The 24973-nt window shown below is 36.1% G+C and overlaps 1 long non-coding RNA gene across 1 annotated transcript; it reads left to right on the top strand.

Moving 5' to 3' along the window:
• The first annotated feature begins 347 nt into the window (after positions 1–347).
• LOC134366840 (uncharacterized) lies at positions 348–17168 on the top strand. Its single transcript, XR_010022370.1, has 3 exons — positions 348–455; positions 2167–2240; positions 17014–17168. It is a non-coding gene; the product is annotated as an uncharacterized LOC134366840 (long non-coding RNA).
• The last annotated feature ends 7805 nt before the right edge of the window (positions 17169–24973 follow it).

Raw genomic sequence — 24973 nt, 5'->3', positions numbered from 1 at the left:
GTGAATTATCTTCAATTAAGTTAATCACAGAATGATACTCTATATATAAGTTAAAAAAAAAAAAGTATGAAGAATGCCATGTTTAAGAACAGCCATTGAAGTGCTCACAGGGGTGGCTAATTCAGATGAACTAGCTGGTCTGATCCAGAGATCAGACTCTGCAATGCAGCCTGCCCTTCATACAGAAAAAAATCTTAAAGAATTTTGAAAATAACTCATGTGGGAAAAAATGTATCACATATTAGACAGAAAGAGCTGTGGCTCCTGTACTAAGTTCAGATGATGAAACACTTCATTATAGAACATCATCAATTTGATTTAACTGTGCTTTGGGCTCCCAGATCCTCTACCCGCAAGGTAAACCCCAAGACTTCTAGAGCCGTATTTCTTAATAGACTGCAAAGAGCTGGCCTTGAAAGAACAACATAAAGCAGGAAAGAGCATTCTCAGCAGTGGTAAGTGTGCACTTCTTCACTGTCAAAGATAATGATCCTAATGGTGTTTTTCAATTGTGATGGTCATATTCAGTAGGTTAAAGAGCATGCTATCAAGACATCAAGCATTTAAAGATATGGTCCATCCACTAGGTGTGGATTTAATGAAGTATCCTTTCTGAGATACTAAAGAATACATCTGAATTAACCAAAATAAAAGGCTGACTGTTTGCTTTTACTTACATTGAAAGATAACAGGATACCAAAGAAACAGCAATGATCAGGAGAAAGAGTTTGGTTTGGTAGGCTCTCCAATCTAGTTTACAAGTATTTCTCAAGCAATTTTCTTTTTTATCGACAAGACTGTATTACATCATTGGAAAATGCATGATTAGATGCTCAATGTTGAAGAGTTTATAATCTAGTTGAAGAAGGAAAGTGTGTTCCCTTGAATAAATCATGAGTCCATTCTGACTGCAGGAAGTACCTTTTAAAAAACTGTAGTTATTGTATATAAACAATATTTAGTAAGACAGATGTTTGGTGATGTCTGATGAACACATATTATTTTGTGGTAAGAACAAAAGATGCCCAGATTCACCATCTATTTCCCTTCTACTTTCTCGTTTCCCACCTAAGTCCCCCATTGCCTCTAACGAGACAGAAAGTTTCCCATTATTGAATTGATCAGGTAAGTAGTCATTCCCTCATTTTTACTGGGTTAATAATGAATTTTCAGAAGAATAGAAAAGAAGAAACAAGGAGCACAGTGAGGCTGACAACTGAGTGCCCCTTAAACAACTGTCCATTTTTCCTACAAAACATTCATTTTCTAACCCAGGCACGTTTATTTTCTGTGGGGAAAGACCATGTTTTTGCAGTCTTAATAAAATCCCAGGACCTTGTGATTCAAATGCTTACTTATTTCTGAAGTTAATCAAGACAAATTTGCAGCACATCCCCCCCACCACCACTTTGTATTGGTCACTGGTTGGTTAGGTGCTGACACCTTAGTACATTACTAGTATAGAAATTGAGTTTCCTCTTATCTTATCCAACCACTAAAGCATTTGTTTTAAAAGTGACAAATGATATCTACAGGGCTGTGGATGCAAGGGTCATCTATTATAGGGTGCAGGATTTATCTACAGCTTTTGGTCTTATGGACCATGACATTTTATTTGCAAAATTAGACCGATTGGGTTCTGCACAATATCAAATTTATCTCTATGGAAGTTAAAGCCTAGCTCTCTTAGGTGGAGTATCTGCCTAAATTCTTACTAATGATGTATGGGGGTGAGAGTCTGTCTTATCTCAAGTTTTGATTCCACATATCATTTCACACTCAGCAGGCAAATATTTTGAGGAGGACATGCTCTTGATGAAAGTCTTTGATGTACTTTTTCCTTTGGTGAAGTGTTCCTGCAATGGTCTCTTGACCACACTTTATTGTTCCAGAGTTTTCTGTCTTCAGCTACAATCCAAAACACTTTTTAATGGTTCATCAATGATGGAAGAATTAATTGATGTAAATTTATTTTTATCCAATTCTTATCTTATTCCAATGTGATAATCTTGTTTTAAATTAAAGGGGAAAAATAAATGTCAGAGCAGTTGGGAAGAAATTTAAACTTAAAGATGGGTCAAGTATATTTACGAGTTAATTGTCATACAGGTGCCACCCTATTTTATCAGTAACTTTCAGTGGTTTTTGCTTGTTTCTTCTTTTTAGATTTCCACTTAACCTGCAAAGCATGAGAAACTTTGAGGAATTTATCAAGAAATACGGCAAAGTTTGTTTGAAAGGTGTGTACCTTTCTCTACTTATTGACACTACTCATGATAATGCAGTGAGATCATTATCCTTAAAGTCTTTATTTCTAAAACTGAATTTAACAGACTTGGTTCAAAGCCAGAGAGCTATTCCAAGCTAGCTGGAATACATTACCATGTAAGTTCCTGAACAACATTTGGTCAGGCGGGCTGAGGAATAACGAGTTGGGAGTAGAACTTGCAGGACGTGTGGAGGAGAAATGTTCTTTCAAAGAGGTAATTTTCATGGACTTTATCATCCATGAGACATTTGATCCTTTAACCCTTTCAACCCATTCTTCCAGGCCATCATTCTTTTCCCTTTTAATTGTTACTATGGCCACTTTGTCATTCTGCTAATTAAAATATACCATTCTACTTACTTTCTCCTTCCTTTTTCTAGTCTGCTCAAGAAAGTTATTTATCACAAGAAATTATGTGTCCTTAACTAGCCTTCTGAGTGTCTGTACTAGTGGTTGAAAGCTTTTATTCTTGCAGCCTGACATGTTCCTTTCTTGTTCCGTGTTTGGATCATCTGTGTAACCATCTAGCAAGTAGGTTTCCCTGGCATGTGGCAAGGATCAGAACCCAATATCTCATGTGATCACTCTATTTATGGACAGTTAGCATTGCTAGGAAGAGATTCCTTGGGATGCCCTGAAATCAGTGTCCCATAACTTTTACCTACTTCTGTGCTCTAAGGATCATACAGAATAATATGTCTTTAAATTCAGCCATCGGCCTATTATTTTGAAAACTTGTACTAGAGCCAGACATTTTTTTACAGCTCAAAATCCCTCTCTTCACTTTACCTAATTCGCTTCCTTCTTGATCCTCTTTCCGAGACTAACCCTCCACCTTGACCCTTGATCTGGTCTTTATCCCAATTAGTAAAGGAACTTGATCCAACTATTACTTGTTTTCTCCACTTGAATCCTTAATTGCCCTCTCTCTACTGTTCCATTCCTTTTATGAATTTGCTCAGGTCTACCTTACATCACATGAAATAAAATGAACAAAATAAAGCCTACCCTTAGCCTTGCTACCTCTCAAACAACCACACAATTTTATGCCATCATTTTTCATCGTTTTGCTAAAGTTGTGTAATTGATCTATGTTGAATTAATTTTTGTAGCTGCAAATGTGCTATTCAGCACACTGTTTTATGGATTTGAAATAAACATAGTAGATGACAGATTTCTAAAAGTAGGTGCTGATTAAGTTTGATAGGAAGTAGTTCCTAAGATTAAAACAAAACAAAACAAAACAAAAAAAGATTGATAGTGTCTGATAGATGAATATGTATATCTAATCTAATCTCTTGCATTTAGGAACAATCTTCTAGGATTTTTGTCTTTTGTCACATTTAAATAGCACATAATAACAACAGCAACAATAATAATAATAATGTCATGCATAAATAATACATTTACAAATTCAACTATGAAAAGATATACTATGAAATACATTTACAAATTCAACTATGAAAATAATATAATATTAAAATATATTACAATCTATTGATTTTTTTGTGATGAGTAAAATATACTGATGTACTGTAATTCAAAAGAAAATCCTCAGTTCTACAGACTTATCATGAGCATTGCTTGATACACACACAGCCCCTTCTCACACTTGATGGGATGGAAGTCTTTGGTAAGACACAGTAAAGAGATAGACTTTGTTACCAGCAAAACATCACAGATTTTCTATGGAAATATATAATGGTCAATATTTGTAAAACATAAAAAAGTTTATTTGTTTTGTGGATATGTTGCTCTGAATAATCTACAACATTTAAACTCCCTCCAAGGGATATCTTGAAAAGCCACTGGCACCTTTCTGATAAAGCGGGAAATGAAGAGGAGAGCAGAGGTGTTAGAAAAGACTCTGAGAAATATGAAGATGAACACCACTCTCCATGGACAAGTAATACAGAATACAAATATGTAAAATAAATAAGTGGAGTAAAGAGAATTATTCGTAATATAAAAATATTTATTCATTATTCAAAATAACTAACAAAGTTCTCTAGAATAAGAAGTCCCCTGTTGCATTAAAAATTATTCATTTTCTGATCACTTAATCCCTGCAAATTCCAGGCCCCCAGATGAGCTACACCTGTACCATAGGAGTGCATTATATAATATATACAAATAAAATTTATCTTTATATGTGCATGTTAAAATTTTGTGAAATGCTCCAAACTTTAACATCCTCATATTTAATAGATTTCTATAACTCACAATGATATTACAGAGTTTCTTAAATTCTAAGCACCATATAAAATCAAATTGGACTAAATCAGTTTTCCTTGACAGAACATTACTTAAACCTTTCTGACTTGTGGCCTATGATTGCACGCTGTTGAATGTGATTCAAAGGTCAAGTCTAACTTAATGCCATGGAACACAGCACAAATTCATTATTCTGTTTTAATCCATGTATTGACACAGTTAAGATTCCATGAATACCTGTACCTCTGACCCAGAACTGTGAAAGGAATCTCTCTCTCTGATGACACCAGATCATGCAGGCCTCCAGTGATGCGATTGTGAAGAAACAAAAGGTCATAACATTCATCAAGACACCTACGGAAATCTGCTATTACTGCCCTGCAATGCAAATGCAGATCACACAAAAAGAAAAAGTACCATGTATTTCTCACCAGCAAATGAAGCTGTTAATACATGTCTTAACGCCATGAACTATGTAGCTTCCAAAAGCAAATGAGAAAAGCAGCCACCAAGAAGGATTTATTATATAGGTTCATGAAGTTTCTCAACTGGAAGTTGATTCGGTCTAGCTCCTTGTGTTAGAATTGAGGTGACTGAAATCCAAAACATTTACATTACTTGAGATTACACAGCCTGTTAGAGGCAGAGCAGGGACAAGAGCTCAGGACTCCTGACTTTAGTCAGTCCACTATACCAGGATGCTAGAGCATGGTATCTCATTGCTTTATGTCTCCTCCACAAGACCTTTAACTACTTGAGGACAGGGATTCATCTTTTCAACACACATTTATTGAATATTTACTCTGTTCCCAGCACCATTCTATCTGAACTATTCCAGGCATTGTTCTACAGCCATGAGTAAAATAGCCAACTCCTGCCCTCACAGAATCTATTTCCCAGTCAGGTAGAAAGACAATAAAGTAAACGGTGAATAGAGAGTTTGATAATGGTAAATGCTGAGGAGAAAAATAAAGTAATAAGGAGAGATACTAAGTATAAGAAGGAATATAATTTTAGAAAGGTGGCCAATTAAAGTCCCATTTTTAAAAAATGGCATTTGAGAATAAGGTCTGAAGGAGGTGAGGGAGTGAGCGGGCCACGCAGACGTGGCCTGAGAGTTGAGAAGTACATTTTCATGGCTGCCATAGGGCCATATGTGTAGGGCTACATAGATCACTTTTAGGATGTTGACTTGTACTCTGAGGGAGACAGAATCATGTCTTATGCTTCTCAACGCCATGAGTTCAGGGCCCACTGCCTAGAACATAATAAGCATTGAATAAATGACTGATGAATGAACTAACCCAGTCAACACTACACGTGCATGCACACAGTCAATTTAGATGATATAGGAACACTGGCTTTGTGGTGTCCCATTGAGACAGGTACCAGGTAGGAGAAGCCTAGAAACATAAACACATTTCAGACATCTTTTAAAGAAATCATAGCAAAATACGTTTCTTTATATCTGTCAGTCCTGTGCTGATAGATAATTACAGACTTGGTGAGGGAGTTGGGGAAAGGAGTAGACAACTAAAGTAGGAAAAGAACTAGGAGCTTCAGGTGACTGGACAGCAAGTAGAGTTGATGGATCTAGCCAATAAACAGATAGATAGACAGAATGCAGGATGTTTAATTAAGTGTGAATTTCATGTAAATAATAAGTAGTTTTTTAATCTAAGCATGCCCCATCATTATTTAGCTAAGTGTTCTGTATTTTATCTGGCAACCTTACCTCCAACAGACAAAAGTTAATGGAAACCTCTGCATCAAAACCGAATTCACAACATGGCCTGACTGTTATAAGATATAACCCAGAAGTCTGATTGGGATCTCTCATGAGATGAAATATAGGGTTAAAATAAGTGGGTAAAAATACTCTAACTTCTGTGTACATTTATTTTCATTTCATCATTTTATATTTATATAGTTGTATATATTTTATAATGTATATAATATATATAGGTATAGTAACATATATCTATATGATTTATATGCGATTTATAAATAAACATCTATTGGAACTGAATAGTCAAACATTACTGATAAAGAAGAGGAATCAACAAAGTTCTATTCAACAGACAAGAAGCATTGAGACAAAGAACATCTATTCGTTTTCCCTTTGAAATAAAGAAAAAGGGATTCAAATCAGAAAATCCTTACTTGCTTGGTAAAAATGTCACTAAGCAATTTAATTGGGGGAATTTGTAAAACTGACCAGATGTGCTGAAATATTCTTTCTTGTCACAAAATAGCTGATAATCCATTAGGATAAAGCACTGTAAGGTAATCACATTCCAACAACTCATTGAAGGAATGCTACATCCTACCTAAGGGAAAAAAGTTTGTCTGGGTTTGATTCTTACACCTCACATGGTCAGTCATACGTTGTTGTTTTGTTCTAATAGTTGCTTGTCCATTTTCAAATTTGAAAAGATAAAACTGAAAGAAAACAAGAAGCCACAAACCACCCCCACTGTGCAGAGTGACAGCATTGTCATACCATAGAATCTAGAGACAGATGGTGGCTTATAGCAGACATCAATCTTCAATGAGAGTAAATTTAGGATAATGCCCCTCTTTGGTAATGGACATGTCTTTGCAAAGTTATTGCTGACAGCATCCTCTAACGTGCTGATTTGCTAAGACAAGGTTTTTATTGCATATAATCTTGTCATAAGGCATGAAAAAAATGGCTGGGTACATGTTTTTCATGTATAGTTTTTACAAGAATTGCCTGCATTAGAGAGTGGCTAAATTGTTTTCCATATTTTATGGCACATTTCTAATGTTCCACCGCACACAACATTGATCACTCAGTCCATTAGCTTATTATGATATCCTGAAAGGAGAGACTTCCTTTGGGAAAAGCCATTATTTGAAATGAGATGAAGGCTCTGTCTCCATAGGACAAAGTGGGGTGGAATCTATTGAGCAACTGCTTAATTTCATCAAGGGAAATAGTCAACCAGAGAAAAAAATAAATGTAAATATATGTATTTCTTCAAAATGTCTGACCCATCCAAATCTGCTTTGTTTTCTGAATGACTTAGACACTTCCCAACAGCTCAAACTATCCCCAGTAAGGATGCTATCAGCTTTTACATTACAAAACCTTTTTTGTTATGTGTGATAGAAAATACTCATGGCATTAACAGCATTCTAATAATATTATAGAAAAAATAGAGGGACTTTAATTTAGGGACTCATTAACTCAGGCTGAGAAAAGCTGAAGAGAGGCACAGGGACTGTTGTTGCTGGAGATTAGCAACTACAAAAACTGCTGCCAACACCAAGTGGTATTTCCAGAGCCAGAGCCATTCATCAGGAGCTAGATCCATCCTGGGGCTGTGTTTTCGAGTTGAGACTATGAAGGGAAGAGTTTTCCAGTGGGCCTGGAATCACTGCGGATATACAGCCCCTAAAGGAGATACCACTGAAAGACAAGTCGGAACATACTAGATTCTGCCCTCTTTGTACCCTCCAGTTTCCAGCTGCTTCTCCCATTGAGGAGAACACCTTGTAAATGCAATTCCCAGCAATGCAGAACAAAGCAGGGAATGGTGCTGGGAGCCAAAAGATAAACAGATCATTTAAACAAAATTAAAATAGTTTCTTTTTTTCAGGACTTCATTTAAGATGCTTCTGCATATTGTAAACTCTGTCCTACGCATAAAGACACAATTTTTCCCAAACTGAGTAAATTTTGAAATCTTTGCTGATGGGAGTAAGGGTGGAGATTGGGAGGTTAAAGGGGAAGTGTTCCTCAGAATATATTTTGAAAATGCCATGAGACATCTATTTAGGCTCCTCCTGCATTTGCGCTTCAGGAAGAATAACTGAATGGGAGAAGAGAGGTTCTCTCGTTGTAGTCTGTGTACTTCCCTAATATCAGAAGCTGTGCAAAATGGCCTAAAAGAGGAATCACTATCTCTGTGGTGATATAAACTATGGTATCTTTCTCTACCTCTGAAAACCCTTAATTGTGTCTTCCCTGTAAGAGAGTCCTTTGTACCTGCTGCTGAGTTAGGTTGACAGTGCCAGGTTCTTCCTTGACCAGAACGCTCAGACAACTCCAATTATGTAAAACCTCCAGTCTGGAAACTTAATAGTTCAGAAGTCACTGTACCATATCAGGCTTTGGATCTAATCAATTATTTTGTCTCTAATGATAACACAGATGGTTCATGGACTGTCGTGTTTATTCTCGAATAAAATCTTAAGTACTTTTAAGGTTGTATTCCAACTCATAATACATTTAACTGAGTGCTTACTAGTTGACAGGCACTAGCATGAGCATTCTGCTTTTATTAACTAAATACCTGCTGCAAACCTGTGAATTGGTTTTGTTATTGTCTTCACTTTATGAATAGGAAAGTAGAGGCAAAGAGCATTTATAGAACTTATCTAAATGCGTTGTTAGCAAATGTTAGAACTGGATTTGAATCCTGTGTAGTAATTATAATACAAGATTATATACAAGACATAATACAAAAGTCCCGTAAACCCATGATGACTCTTTAAGGATTTAAGTCTCATCATTTTATCTGATTCTTTTTTTATTGGTTATTAATATTCATGAGATACAAAACTGATTGTCACCCCTCGTGCCCATGACATGAGGGCCAGATTCATACTGGCAGCATACGCATTACCACAAATTGCATTTGTACCCTGTGTCCCCCACCCAATTATCCCCATCCTCCCTCTCCCTTCCCCTTCCCTCCCCTCCACTCCACTTTGTAGCCCAAGGAATGTTCTCTCCCTCTTCAAGTCCTATGCACTACTGTGGTCTTTCTTTCCTTCCTTATTTCTCTCCTAGTTCCCACATATGAGTGAATATATGCGGTGTTTATCCCTCTGGGCTTTGTTTATCTGATTCTTTGTACAAGGAATTTCTTCATGAAGAGTTTCTCTTTAGGAAAGATGAAGTGACAATCATAATAAATTTGTGCATGTTGAGCTATTGAGTAGGTTAGGGCTTTTAACATAATCTTTCGAGAAAAGGACTTAAACATGCTTTTTTATTGGTTCACAAAATTTGACCATAAATATTTTTTGCAAACAGCATCAATTAAACAAAATTTTCTTTAAGCCAGATAAAGCCATAGCAACTGTAATATTAGGATTTCTGTTTCTGGGAATATAAATCCCTAGAAGAAGGGACTGGCAATGATCTGCTCCGACAGAAAGGAGCAGGAGCTGGGCACTGTAAGAATCCTAAACCTTGGTCAAGTTACAGAACCACGAAAGTGTTTGTTTGGAATACATTTAAGCCCTGACCCAGTGTATTTGTATTTTCTTATTAAAAGCACCAATTAATGATGTAAGCCACGCTGAAAAAATTAGGGGCTAAGGAAGATCACAAACAGAGAATCTAATGCTAGCCACCTGCAACATGAAGAATGCTAGGACGAGGAGCTTATCTTGTCTTAGGGCCAAGGATGGAGAATGGGAGAGTTTTTAGCATTTTTATTAATCTACTTCTCTGTCCACTACAATCAGTATATGTCACTTTTCTTTTTCTAAACAAAATTTCATGAACAGGTTAAGATTGTTCTAGCTCTAATCCTAATTCCTCTAGCTAATTTAGAAATTCACTTTAACACTTTTCTTTTAATTTAATTTATTTATGTGTGCAAATGTTGCTACTTCCAAGAACTCCACACTTCTCCACTATTCACTACAGAGAGAATTTGCCTGCAATTGCCACATCCAAGAATCACTTCTAAGCACAATCTTTGCTTCTACTCATTTTATCCCCAACAGGCATCGCAATGCTTTGTCCTGCTCAAATTTGGGCTGGCGTGGCATCTGATAGGGGCTCTGGCTGGAGAACATGGTCAGTCGGTACATTCTCTTCTGGAGGGTGAAGAACTGACCCAATCCATTGTCTCTTGGGATGTTTGAATGTGAAACAGACAAGAAGGGATCTGATGACAGGGTAGAGAGGCATGGAAAATGAGAGGTGGATAGAAAGAAGAAAACTTTCTAAGCAGAAAACATCAGAAAATAGAAGCAATGAGGGAATAAATGCCACAAGAGGGAGGAAGTCATAGGAACAAACTCAGTAGGAGCAGGATAGAAAAAGCCAGGAGATAGAGACCAGGGAAGCTGCCGCGTGAAAATGCCTATTTGACTCATTAGCACTCTGGAGCTAGAGTATCCTGACTCACGTTCCAGGTCTCCCCCAAAATTGCCATGCACCAGTGGAGGCCAGTTTCTGTGCCTCCTTACTTCAAGGTGTATCCTTGAAATAAACTCAGGTCACCTACCAATCCCCTGCCCTCATTGGGGCTGCTTCTGATCTGAAAGAGGACAACACAGACAATGTTAGATTAATATTACCCATAAACACTCCTCACTTTTCAGCAATTTAATGCAAACTTTTCTTGCTTTTGACCCCAAACTTCTGAGAGGTAAAAATATTCGTTAGCATACCAAAAGCCAAATCCTTTGGTGCTGAATAGCCTGCCTGGAAAAACACTGAACACTCTCTAACCAAGTAGGAATGCATCCCTAAGGTCCTAAAAACTTAGCTTCTATTTTATTGTATATTTTGTTGTTCCCTGAAACGTCTGCATTTCTTTTGTAAAATCTGTACAACTTTTGTCCTGACAACAAAATGGAGTAGCCATTCGTTACTTTAGGCTCCCACAGCATTCAGTACTTGTATTCACTAGCATACACTTGCAATGATTTTGTTCATGTTCACCAGTGCTGCAAAACTCTATCAAGCTTTCTTATTCACTAGTGCACACGTGATGTCTGGCATATAGAAGGCATTCAATAACTACTTGTTAGTTGAAAAATAAAAGAATAAATGCCACTGTGACTTACTTGCAGGCCCTGATTGATCATAGGATATTGTTACTCTTCTTTGCAGGTCTTGGTTCATCCTATGTTTTAGGGTTCTAATTTAGAGAATCCAAAGACAAATTAGGCATGGAGTGGGAGCACTGCTTCTATGTTTAAGTTTCTTCTTGTGGAAATGCTCCTTGTCCCTTCATCAGCTGATGATAGCTGTCAGCCTCACCTAATGATCCAGAGAGCTTTTCAAACAAAGTGAGTTTTTTGCTTTGTTTTTCTAGTTTTCTGTTACTTGAGCTGCTTGCACTCATACCTGATGAATTACACTGTCCCTGTCATACTTTGAATTTTGGTGTTTGAATTGCTCAGCTGACCACTCTCTATTGACTGCTAGCTTTCATTGACGTGTCTGGTCGTATCTCCAAGCCTGCCTGTTCTTGCAGGAGCCTTGCATGTTCTGTTGTATTTATAGCCATGTTTTCCTAAGCGTATTTCAGAGAATAATAACTCTGAGGATTTATAAATAGTTGCTAGGGATCTGCGACCAAATGGGTGAGAAAAACCTAGTTTGAACAAACCATGGGAGATTTAGTAAGATGATTTTCCCAACTTGTTTGTCCTTACTTTTTTCTTGCAGCTTATCTGTGGGACATATGTGGAGAAACACTGCTTCATGTTATTTGTTGTGAAGTCCAGCATATTATTTTTAACAAGAACTTTTAAATGAACTATACTAAACCCAGGAAAAGTATAAAATCATGAGTATACAGCTTGACAGATTTTCATAAGTGAACATCCTTTTGTTCACCAAGATCAAGGAAAAAACACCAATATCACACCAGAAGTTCCTCATTACTCCTCCCTCCAGCCCCCCCCCCGCCCCATACAGGTAACAGCAATCCTTATTTCTAAAAAGAAATAAGCAGAGGTTATTTTCAACTATTTCTTAGCTTTGTATAAATGGAATCATATAGTACATACTCTTTGTGCCTAGCTTCCTTGCTCTATGTTGCATTCATGAAATTGCTCCATATTGTTATACATAGCAGAAAATTCTTCTTTTTCATGGCTGCATAGTATTCCATTGTATAACTACACCATAATTTATATGTCCATTCTGTTGATGAAATTTTGTGTTGTTTTCCCTTTGGGGCTAATATAAATAATGCTAGTATGAAGTTTATTGTACATGTGTTTTGTTGTACATGTGTACTCATTTTTGTTGGGTATATACTTTTGAGTAGAAGTGCTAAGTCATGGGGTATGCATAGGTTCAATAAGTTTTCAAAAAAATGTACAAGAATGCCAGTTGCTCTGCATCCTTGTCAGTAATTGGCAATGTCAGTCTTTTTAGCTTTACCTATTTTAATAAATTCATTCCCCAGATAGTTAATGTTTATTGACCGTAGGGAGATCTTTATGTGTATATGTGAACTGCCTGTTTGGATCTCTTGTCCATTTTTTAATTGCATTTTCTGCTGTTTTCTTATTGATTTGTAGGAGTTATTTATGGATTATGAATATGAATCCTTTGTCAATTACATGTACTGCAAATATATTCTGCCATTTTATACGTTGCATTTCACTTTGTTGCTGGTGTCTTTTCTCGAACACAGGCTCTTAATTTTAATGAAGTACAGTTTTTCAATTTGTCCAGCATTCTTTGACCTGTTCAGTGGCACATGATATGTTCTGATATCTTTATAAAACTGTTCTTAATACATAAGTTTCTTTACTGTGTTTAATTAATAACTTTTGGCCCATTTTCTCATTTATAAAATTTAGGACTGTTCCCCTAGAGGCCTTTCTTTATCCTTGCCCATTTCAAAGCACTAATACCTTTTATTAGACCCCCTCTCATAACCTTGCTAGATTTTCTCATGTGTCTTGTAGGATAAAATGATTACAACCTAGGTACTTCTATCAAAAATATAACAGTTTATTTGGCTATTCATTCTTTCATGACAGTCACAAATATCATGTGTAATTTACTCTGGCACACTTTCTGTGGGACCACATTTCCCCTCTTTTTCATTTAGAACGATTCATTTATTCACTTATTCAACAAACACTTGGGGAGTGACTACTGTAGATTAAGTACTATCCAAGACATTGGTAAATAATGGTAAGCAAAGTTGAGCACTGCACCTCCCTTCATGGAGGTTACAGTCTAGAGGGAAAGATAGACATTACATGAATAAGCACATACATTTATGTAAAGTTGTATTTGTATCAAATGCTACAAAGGAAAGGTGCCATGGTCTGGCGATGGAACTTTTTCAGGAAGGTGTGTGTCAAGGACTTTGCTTTTTCTTGTAGCTCAGGCACAGGAATGTTGACAGAATACTGATTTGTAATTTCTAGGGGTTTGGAGATGAGAGGAATTGCTTCAACCCAGTTGTTGTACTGGAAGCATAGTAGGTGACCCAAGTTCTGTTTAAGTGAGGAAATGCAGTGGCAGTAGACAGCCCAAGAAAATCAGAGTGCCTGTTATCTTTGGAATATGTGTTGCAAGTTGCCAATCCTCGTTCTGTGGAGTAAAGGTTCATTTTGAAAGAATTATGTTCTAAAACATATATTATAATCTCTTTCAATTGTTCGGATAAAAAGTGTTTCATGAATATTTCATGAGATATCTTTTCTGTCTAGGAAAACTGGCAGAAAGCCTGATTTCCTTGTTTTTCCACCCACCTCTCCTATGGAATATGGCTTTTTGTTAATCAGCTTTTTGTGTGTGTGTGAAGACATTTCCAGCAGTAACCTTATTAGTTTTGTATTTTCTTAGAAGCCAACAGTTCTGCTTAATCTAAGAGGAACCACCCAATTCTTTGCATCCAGGAATATCTATGGGGGAAAATCTGCTTATATCTTGCCATTACATGTTTTTCTATATTTTTATCTATATTATCAGTGGACAAATAATCCAGTATTGTCCAGTGGATTGCAGGTCAGGCTTAATTTTCAATATAGTAATTTTTAGAATCTCCTTTTATCCAAATTTTTAATTGTCTAATGCTGTATAGGTATGTTATTTGTTTATTTCAGATGACTATCAGATTCTATTTCTTTTAACATTGTGGAATGAGCTATAATATCTGCCATACATTTTAAAATAATATGTTATTTTCCTCTTTATTAAAAAGTAATAAAAACTTCTTGTAGGTAAGATTGATAAAATAATGAAAATAAAAAACTGTCTTACTTTTAGAATTTGGTGTGTACTTTCACAGTTATTTTTCTATAAGAATATATTTATTTATAGAAGTGGTATCATACTCTATGTGCTGTTTTTTCATTTGCTTTTGTCCTTTAATTCTAGGTAATGAACATCTTTCTATATTATTGCATAGCCATAAATTAACCAAATTAATGACTATTGTATGTTCGCTCATTTAATTTGTCATAATATATTTAACTTGGAGATTCTTAATCTAATTCACCCACACAACAATATTTGGAAGTGTAACAGGTGGCTGGAAGACCAAAATAGCATGTAATGCAAATTTAGACTAAAGAAGATAGCAAAAAATGACCACACTAGTGAATCAGAAAACTTTTTTCTTCATAGATAGTAGAAGAAAAAATAGAGATGCTAGTTGTGTTTATTTTGCTAGGAACAAAAATAAACCAAATATTAAAAATACATATTGAAATTATAATAAAAATTGGATTTGTATAAAAAGACCATCAAATTGATGACATACATCAATTTGGCATTGGAACTGCATTTGGAAAATGCAGTTTATATGTCAATGCACAGATTGAACAGCATGTATTTTGTTTAAATTGTTGCATAATTCACTAGTAGTCTCCAATATGGTGCTTCATTTCTTAAAGAGAAATTCTTCCTGTCTCAATTATCCCTTTACTCACTCATTCAACAATTGTTTGTTGAGGATCTGATGTCTCTCAATCTCTCGCACAATCTCAGGGTGCAGCAGTGAACCAAACAGATATGACCTTTCCTTTTGCAAATTAAATACGTAATTACACATCTAAATGTGGTGACCTGGATTTTTTTATACCTTAACCACTCTCTCTTTCTTTCTTCAGACCTGGCACAAAAAAGACCAAGCACACAGGAAGGGGTTAAAGGAAATGAATCTTGTCAGGGTTCGTATGGTTCTGAAGTCATACTACATTGAAGCTAAACCACAGGGTGGTCTTTCTCTTCTTTCTCTTGCTACACAGTCAAATCCAAAACCCACTTCCTCTTTTCTATCCCTCCATCAGCTGTGGATTTGGGTCAAAGAACTCAGAGGCCACAAAGGAAGTGGGGAGATAAAAAAAGCTTCAAAGCAGGGAGATTTCCCTGTTGCCTGGAGAGATACACTGAATTTACATATCAACGTATCTGCACGCTTGGATATTTAAATTTGGGAACATAAATACTCATGCATGCTTAAAACCTTTTAGTACAACTTGTTCTACTTTTCTCCCATTTACTTAGGAGATACTAATCAACTTTTTCAGATATCTTGAATATTTTGGTGCATTATAACCAAAGAATATATATCAGCTAATATAATTGTGAATCTGGCTATATGAATATATTCCCAATATATAATCATGTGTGCAAATGTTTGTGTGTACATGCATTTTATAATCATCTTAGTTATGCCTTGCTATATCTGAGAAGACCCTGGAACAGTGTATCTTGGCTACATATTGGAATCAGCTGGGTAGTTTTTAAAAATTCTGACTCCTGGGTACCACCTACAGAGAATCAAAAAGACATAGAATAACAAATGCTAGCAAGGTTGTGGAGAAAGGGGAACCCTCCTACACTGTTGGTGGGACTGAAAATTGGTGCAGCCATTATAGAAAACAGTATGGAGTCACCTCAAACAACTACACATGGAACTGCCGTATGATCCAGCAATTCCACTGCTGGGTATATACACAAAGGAATGGAAATCACATTGAAGGGATACCTGCAACCCATATTTATTGCAGCTGTATTTGCAATAGCCAAGAGTTGAAAGCAATCCAAATGTCCATCATGGGATGACTGGATAAGGAAAATGTGGTATATATACATAATGGAATACTGCTATGTCATAAAAAAGAATAAAATACTGCCATTTGCAGCAACATAGATGAACTTAGAGAAAATCATGTTAAGTGAAGTAAGCCAGGCACAGAAGGAGAAATACTTCATGTCCTCACTCATAAGTGGGAGCAAAAAAATAAACATATTAAAAAAAAAGAAGAAAGATACAACAGTCACAATGATATATTGAGCTTTTAAAAGGAGAGAACAGAACTGAGGCCACCAGAGCTGGGAAAGGGAGGGGAGTTAGGGAGGAATTGGTATGGGACCACAAAAACCGATTACATTGTATAATGTTGAATATACTAATTATCCTGATTTGAACATCACATATTCCACACAGGAATTGATACTCAACTCTCTACCCCACAGATATGTACAACTATGTTACAATAAAAAGTAAATAAATTTTTTTAAAAAGCAGAAAATCTGATTTGATTGTTCTTGAATGTGGTCTGTGTATTGGGAATTTTTAAAAAGCCTAAGTAATTTTATTGTTTGCCCAAGGTTAAGAACCACTGTCCTAGAAAAAAATTCTATGGCTTAAAAAGAGACAGAAAAATGTACTCTTTTCCCTATTAAAAGTGTTATAAGTATAAGCATTACATTTGGACTGTACACTCTACATGTGAACTATTTTTTCCTCTTGTTTTCCCATCTTCCCCAGTACAAGTGTCTGAGATAGAATTACGCCAAGACTTTCCCTGGATTCTACATCTCCACTCACCAACTCTGGATCATTATCCCATGGGAAGTTGCACATCTGTGCCTGTGCCAGAAACTCCAAATGCCGGCAAGAGGCTCTTCTCTGCTTTTCATACTTGCACCACAGGAAGAAATGAAGTAAGGGTCCTTCAGGTGACAATTCTATTGCCAAGTATACTGCTTTCTGCTGAACCCATAGTCTCAGAACTATGCTTTTTCTGATATTAATATGTATAAATCTTATTTCAGAATGTAGATGAAATTACGTTTGGAACACATATTTAAATAAAGTAGAGCTACATGACTTAACGTGAAGAAATAAACATTTTCCATTTACCCTATGGCATTTTTGCACAAAATTTGAAAATTAACAGTTTGTTAAGCTTTAAATAGCACATTTAGTTTCTATTCTCTAATAACTATTTCCTTGAGTTGGAGTTGAGAGTTTTAACCTGAACATGAGAAATATGATTTTAATTTCAATCCGAGCATGTCCAAACCTAATCTTTAGATTTAAATGTGAATTACTGTGAGTGTTAGACTTAGATAACTTCATGTATGAATTAGATTTTTCTTTAAAATGCTCATTACATTTAAAATGAACATTAATACTTAAATATTTACAATTCTAAATGGTCTACTTTCTGAATATTGAAACTCAAGCATCAAATTCACTTTGTAATGTTATTCATCCATGTTTCAATTTTTATTTAATAAATATTTATTAAGTCTTTACTATGTGTTACACTCACCATTGATGTACTAAACTGATACTGGATTCTCTTGTGGAACTCATGGTTATTGAGAGACTCAGGTAATTAAATATAAGCAAATAAATTTGTAATTATAGATCAAGTACAATGAAAGAAATAAAATAATGTGCTCTGATGGAAAATAAGGGGTGAAGAATAAAAGATTTTAGGGTCTTGCAAATTAAAAAGCCCAGGATGGATAGCATATACGAATAGCATTCTTATTACTAGAAACAGCATGCACTAAAAGCTGCCAGACGTGAGAGAACTTAGAGTGTTTAAGTTCACATGGTTGGAGTTGATTGAGCTGCTAGCGAGTGAGGTATAAGATGGTAGGGAAAGGTAAGTATGACCTTGGAGGATAGAGTCAATCTAGATTTTATTCTAAATGTAATGGAAAACCTTTAAGAGACCTTAAGCATAATCCAATTCATATTTTTAAAACATGGTTATGTCTATTCCGTAGAAAAGGATTATATTTAATGCACAGATAGAATAAAACAGATGAATATTAATTCATTATATATTGTCTATGGCAGTAGTCTCTGTGACAGATGGTGATATCCCAGATTGTGGAAAAGGCAGCAGAGACTGATCTGGATTTATTTTAACAATTGTTGGAGGTGGAGCTAACAAGTCATGACAATGGACTCGATGGCAAGGTTTGGAAGAAGGAAGAATCAAGGATTATACCAGGTTTCTGGGTTGGGCAACTGAGTGTACACTGCAAAGATTACTGAGATGGGAAAGACTGGTTGAAAACAAGTTCTATTGCTCTTGTGTTACTTTAGTGGAGCTGTGAAATTTGAGTTGCATTTTTCATACATTAAGTTTGAGATTTGTATAAACCAATTACACTTCAATGTCAAATATTATCAGCACATATAACTTCTGTGCTCAAAGGAGAGCAGGACAAATGATATAAATTTAGTCAATATCAACATATGGATTTTAAAAACTTTTATTATGGGTTAAAAAAGGCACGCAGAAGCAAAGAGACCATTGCAATGAACCACCTCCCATGTGCTCGTCACTCAGCTTAAACAACCATCAGCTCATGACCAATCTTGTTTCAACTATACTCGTTCATTCCCTACCCTCTTCCCACTACCACCACTAACACTACTAGGTTATTTTTAATCAAATCCTAAATATATATAATTTCCATCATAAAGAGTTCCATGTGGATTTGTAAAATTTGAGGACACTATAAAAATGCAAACACAATATAATTATCATAACTAAAGTAACAATAATTTCTTAATATTATCCTATACTCAGTGTTTCAATTTCCTTGACTATCCTTACATTGTTTGTTACGGATTGTTTTACTTAAATCAAGACTTGAATAAGTTCCATTTATTATAATTAGTTGATTTTTTCCTTAAATTCTTTTAACATATAGGCTTTTCTTTTTCTCTCTCTTTTTTCTCTTGCAATTTATTTGTTGTTAAACTAAATTCTTGGTCCTGTAGAGATCTTTACAAACTAGATTGATTTTATCAACACAGTGTCATTTTCCAGTAAATTAGTACTAAAATCAATAGGTTTTTACCAGACTCAGATTTGATTACTTTTGGTCAAAAATATTTCATAAGTGGTGCTATGTATTTCCATAAAATTGACACAAAATATCTGGTTTTCTTGCTTTTTCTGACATTAGTAGGCATTGGTGATCATTGGATAGATATATTATTTCATTCAGTGTTGCAGAAAGCCTCTCAATTTGGTTCCTGGGCAATTTTGACACATGCCCTGCCTTATACCTGAAATCATTCATTTCTCTTAAGAGCCCCAGTTATTTTTAGTTGGAAATGGTACTTAGAGAACACAATCTGGATACTCCTTGATTTGGGGTTGATTACTGTTGCTAGGGTACAACAGTGCATACAACTAGCAGATACATCATATTTTCATACTGACATTTCTTCAAATTCAGGACTCACAGGGTTCTTACTTAACATCTTCTATCTTGCATAATGATGGTTTCTAATGTCAACAGAAAAGATGATTACCTAGTGAGAGTGTGGGGAGGGCCCACAAAATGAGTCCAGTGAAAATCAAGGGCCAGCCCGTGGCTCACTTGGGAGAGTGTGGTGCTGATAACACCAAGGCCACGGGTTCAGATCCCATATAGGGATGGCCGGTTGCTCACTGGGTGAGCGTGGTGCTGACCGTGAAAATCAATATTTAGGGGATAGAAGGAGAAAAAAAAGAAAACAAACAAACAAACAAAAAACCCCTGAATGAGCTGGCAGAGAAGGAGCAAATGATTCTAGATGGAGGAGACAACTGCACTGAATGATCCTGAGAAATAAAGTGATAAGAGGTGACATTGCATGAGTTGGTACTTGGCAAAAAGGAAGTGATTATTGCAATAGAATGACTGGAGCAGAAGCCCAGTGAGAGTGGGCTTCTTCAACGAGTAGCTGGGAGATGAAAATACGGAGACAGTATGCATAGAGATATGCTCTAAGTCTGAAAGATAGAAATAAAGTGGTCTATTTATAAGCCGCTTTGCCTCAGGAAATATTTCTTAATTGATAAAACCAAGTTTCAGTCAAAGAAAGTTCTTTCTGAAGAAATCTAAGGAAGAAAGGTATCCATGCCTACAAAATATAAATTAATGGGGCATAGATATCAACACAGGTTTTCTTTTACATTACTGGATTCCTTAGTGTACTGAATGATTCAACGTATGAAAATGTACTTTCACATAGTCTTTTCCACAAGTCTGTTTCAGAAACTGAGAGAATGTTTGTCTGCACTGAACAGCAGCGGTTACTGAAGACATAAATCACTGCTGTCTCTTACCACTGGTCCCACCACTCACACTATCATTTCTCTACACTAACCCCAGATTCCTCTTTCTTACAGCTGATTATTCCATCATTCAGACTGTAGAAAGATTCACAGGATAAACACGGAAAATATCCAAACTTTCTGTCATTTCCATGTGTTGTAATACATTCACCTGAAGTAATTACCTCGGCTATCTATTCTCAGCCTCACTGGCTTGGCCAGATGGCATGTTCCTCTCCTCTACAGCCTGCTAGTTTATTTTAGCAAACCTCTGAGACTGCTTTAACATCCTATAAACAGATTGGATGAAGGCCAGGTTCTTTCTAGGTTAATGATGTTGAGATCAGTATTTTTGAAACCTAAGCACTGTTTCAGTAAAGGGAAAAAAATCAACAGATGGGAGAGAGGGTCACTATCAGTGATTATGATGCCAATAAAACAGCTTCCACAAGGAAAAGAACAGACTGTGGCTGAGTTTAGTCCTTTCCCATAGTTATGTGGTAATAGATACAAAAGTGAATAAGGCTTGCATGTTGCTGCAGAGCGTCTTTAGGAGTGAAGAGAAATGGTAAAATGACAATAGTTATTCTCATGCTTTTCTGTTTGGCAATGTTTTACTTCTTATTTAGAGTTCTTTTTCCAGAATTGGAAGGCTTGCTTTGAAATGAAGAGGGTCATGTTGTTAACTTTTATGTTGCAACATATAATCTGTAGCAAGCAATTTTAAGATGTTTTAGGGGAAAAAAAAAAAAATCTTTTGAATCACAAGTCTTCATTTAAGTGGGCCCAGTATGATGACTCCAATTTGACATATCATTTCTCTGGGGTGGGGTTGGGGAAACTCTTTTTAAAAGCTATAATTAAAAACAGTTTATCTAAAAACGATATCTTAGAATACATCGGTGTTTTGCTTACAAAGCAATTCCCAGGAAGGGATTAGGGATGGGTGTTAAAGAAAGGAAAACATGAAGAATTAGTAGAGCGGTTTGGGCCACATTTCTTTTCTTCGCACAGGTACAGGGACAATAACAGCCTGGCCTGGCTTCAGATTTTCTCTTTTATCTTGATTATTGCTATCCCCAGAGGGCTTCAGCATTTGAGCAGCATGTACAACAAAAACCAAATTGAAACACCTTAGGCAGAAGTGGGTGGAGGCCGGGTGCAAGAGGTGGAGCTCAGAATGGCAAAGGATCACTAATAGCTACAATTTTGGTGAGTGTGTTGGGGGGGGGGGCGGGAATCTCTTTCCTCTAACCTTACATTTATTTTTGAAGTTAATATTCCAGCTCCTAAATTGTCTACATTTGCTGATTCATATATAACTAGTATGAAAGAAATATTACACTGAAGAAACGATGAATATAGATTAAATGCCATGAAGAATGGCCTTCAAAAATTGCAACACGTAATTGTAAATGCCTTTCTAATTGGCTGGAATCTTGAAATATATGTAGACTGGAAGCTAAGCTGATTCCCAGAAATTCTGGACCTCAAACATGACTGGCAGTGTGCCAGATGTACTTCTGCTCTAGTGAGGATGGAATAAGCATGGGAGAGGGGCCTATTCCATTCCTAAATGTGAGATTTCACATGCAAACCACTGTTTCTCCACTAAGTTTTAATAACTTATGTAAGTTTCACGTTAAAATGATTTTACTCAAAAGATGCCATAAATTTGAAAATATCCAAGTTGCACAGATTGAGCTGTAGCTCTAAGTAGTTCAACATTTTATTTTTTAAGAAATGATCTTATCCACTTGGAAACTATGCTTTCTTTCTGATTTTCATTCATTTATTTAAATATTTAAACCTAAAAAGCACTTAGCTCCCATTTGCTAAAATGGTTCATATCCTGACACAATCAAGATTGCCTGTGCTGATGAGAGTAAGTAATGGGTCTGGGAAGAACATGAGAATGATACTGCACACTTTATCTCATTTGAAATGCTTCTGTTTTTAAGGAAAGGAACCCCCTTTATCCTTTCTCTCTCAGGTCATGCACACAGCAGAGCCCAGTTAACCATCACACAAAAATTTTATTTTCTTAATTCACTACAAGGAGTGAAAACATATAAGGAGAGTCAGTGGGCAATGGCCAATATTCTGTGTATCTTCCCATCTGTTTCAATGGAACTTCAATAGATACTATTTCCAGCACATCACCTTTCAGTCAGCTCCTAGTTATCCTGAGGAAAACAGTCCTAAAATCTCCTTTAAGCATATAAGATAATCGTTTTTTATGCATCATCATAAGAACAAAATATTGACCGGTCTTACATTTGAATCAGTTCCCATAATTTGAAAGAAAAAAAAAATCAGAGTAAAAAGTTCTGCCTTCACTTTCTTATTTATTTACTTATTGAAACGTAATTGATTGCACATATCTGTGGGGTACAGCACTGAATATCAATACCTACATGTAATTGTGATACATATGTGAATATGAATATCTGAATATCAATACCTGTATGGGTATTGTGATGCTCAAATCAGGGTAATTAGTATATTCAACATTACGCAATTCAATCACTTTTTTGTGGCCTTTTACCAATTTTGAACTGAATGTAGAAACTCTTTTCTCTCCCATTTGCAGAGAAGTCCTCCATTTCTCCTGTAGAGTCACTGTCTAATCACATTCTCTCACATTTGGGGGATCCCATCTGTTGATGTCAGCAATGAGCAGGCTAGGCAGAAAATGGAGAAATAATCAGAGGTGGGAATATGAGCCTTGAAAACGTGTGAGAATTGCTCAGAAAACACACATACACATACAGATATTTTAACAGTTTCCTGGAAACAATGGAAATCCCTTTTTTTCTCAAAAAACTTCCCTTCCTCCCTCTGGTCACCAATTCCTATCCAAAACCAGCATTCTAATAGCACTAGTGCATTTCAGAGGCAGCATGGGAGACCGAGAGTTGTGAACATATGAGCGGTGGAGTGGAGTACTAAAATATATGCCTTTTTAATTAGACCCTAAAACTGCTTTTTTAACACTGTTTTGAAGTTAGAGAACTGTATGGTTTTCTGTCATACAGATTCATGTTACCACCAAATTTTCTTTTTAATTAATACACAAATAAGGGATACATAATGGATTGCCCAGAGATGACACATTTATCCTCACTAATGAGGACAGAGCGTAAGGATGCTCACTTCTTGCCTAAGGCTATGCTGTTCTTAGTTCTTCATCCTGTAATTGTGAAATTAAATAGTTTACACTGGCTTTTGTAATTAGGAAAAGGAGAAACATACTTTAAGAGGTTAAAATCCACTTAGATATGGCATAGTTACAATTTCCTATTAGCACCAAACCTTTAAAAATTTCTGGATGCATGATTTATGTCTCGTCAGCCTTCCTCTTCACCACCGCCCTCAATTCCCAGAGTAAAACTCTCTGATTAGAAAGAACTGTAAATTAGTACAACCACTATGGAAAACAGTATGGAGGTTTCTCAAACAACTACAGATAGATTTTCCATATCATCCAGCAATCCCACTTCTGGGTATATATCCAGAGGAATGAAAATCATCATGTCGAAGGGATACTTGCACTCCCATGTTCATTGCAGCTCTATTTACAATAGCCAAATATAAAACCAACCTAAATGTCCATCAATGGATGATTAGATAAGGAAAATGTAGTATATATACACCACGGAATATTACTGTGCCATAGAAAGGAATGAAATTCTTTCATTTGCAACAACATGAATGAGCTTGGAGAAACTTACGTTGAGTGAAATAAGCAAAGCACAGAGGGATAAATACCACATGTAGTCACTCATAAGTGGGAGATAAGAGAGAAAGAAGGAAGGAAAGAAGGATCACAGTGGTGTGTTGGACTTGCGGAGGGAGAGAGAATACCTAGGGATACAAAGTGGAGTAGGGGAAAGAGGGATGGGGAGGGAGGTTGGGGATAATTGGGTGGGGGACATGGGGTATAATTGCAATTTGTAGTAATGGGCATGCTGCCAGTATGGATCTGGCCATCACACCTTGGGCATGAGTGGCGACAATCAGCTCTGTATTCATGAATATTCAAAACCAACAAAAAATGTACTATGCAAAAAAAAAAAAAAAAAAGAAAGAAAGAATTAAATAGTAGAGTTTGAGCCACTTTAATTGACCAATAAGAAATTCTGAGTCAGATGCCTGAAAAGGAGTTGAGACAATATGATCAACCAATGGCAAACAAATATTTGGACAGAGCAAAAACTAGCTCATTAGGTCTTGAGCAATAGGCCTAAAGATGAGGCTTTTATTGAAGCTTCTCTCTTATGTACTCTGCTAGACGTAAAAATGGGCAAGAAAAAAACTCTGCCATCAGGTGCTGACCCATTGAGTGAATGAGATGGGAGATATAAA

Source organism: Cynocephalus volans, chromosome 2, assembly GCF_027409185.1.
Source record: "Cynocephalus volans isolate mCynVol1 chromosome 2, mCynVol1.pri, whole genome shotgun sequence".
In the NCBI taxonomy this organism is placed as follows: Eukaryota; Metazoa; Chordata; class Mammalia; order Dermoptera; family Cynocephalidae; genus Cynocephalus; species Cynocephalus volans.
This window is presented reverse-complemented; position numbering and strand designations above follow the sequence as displayed.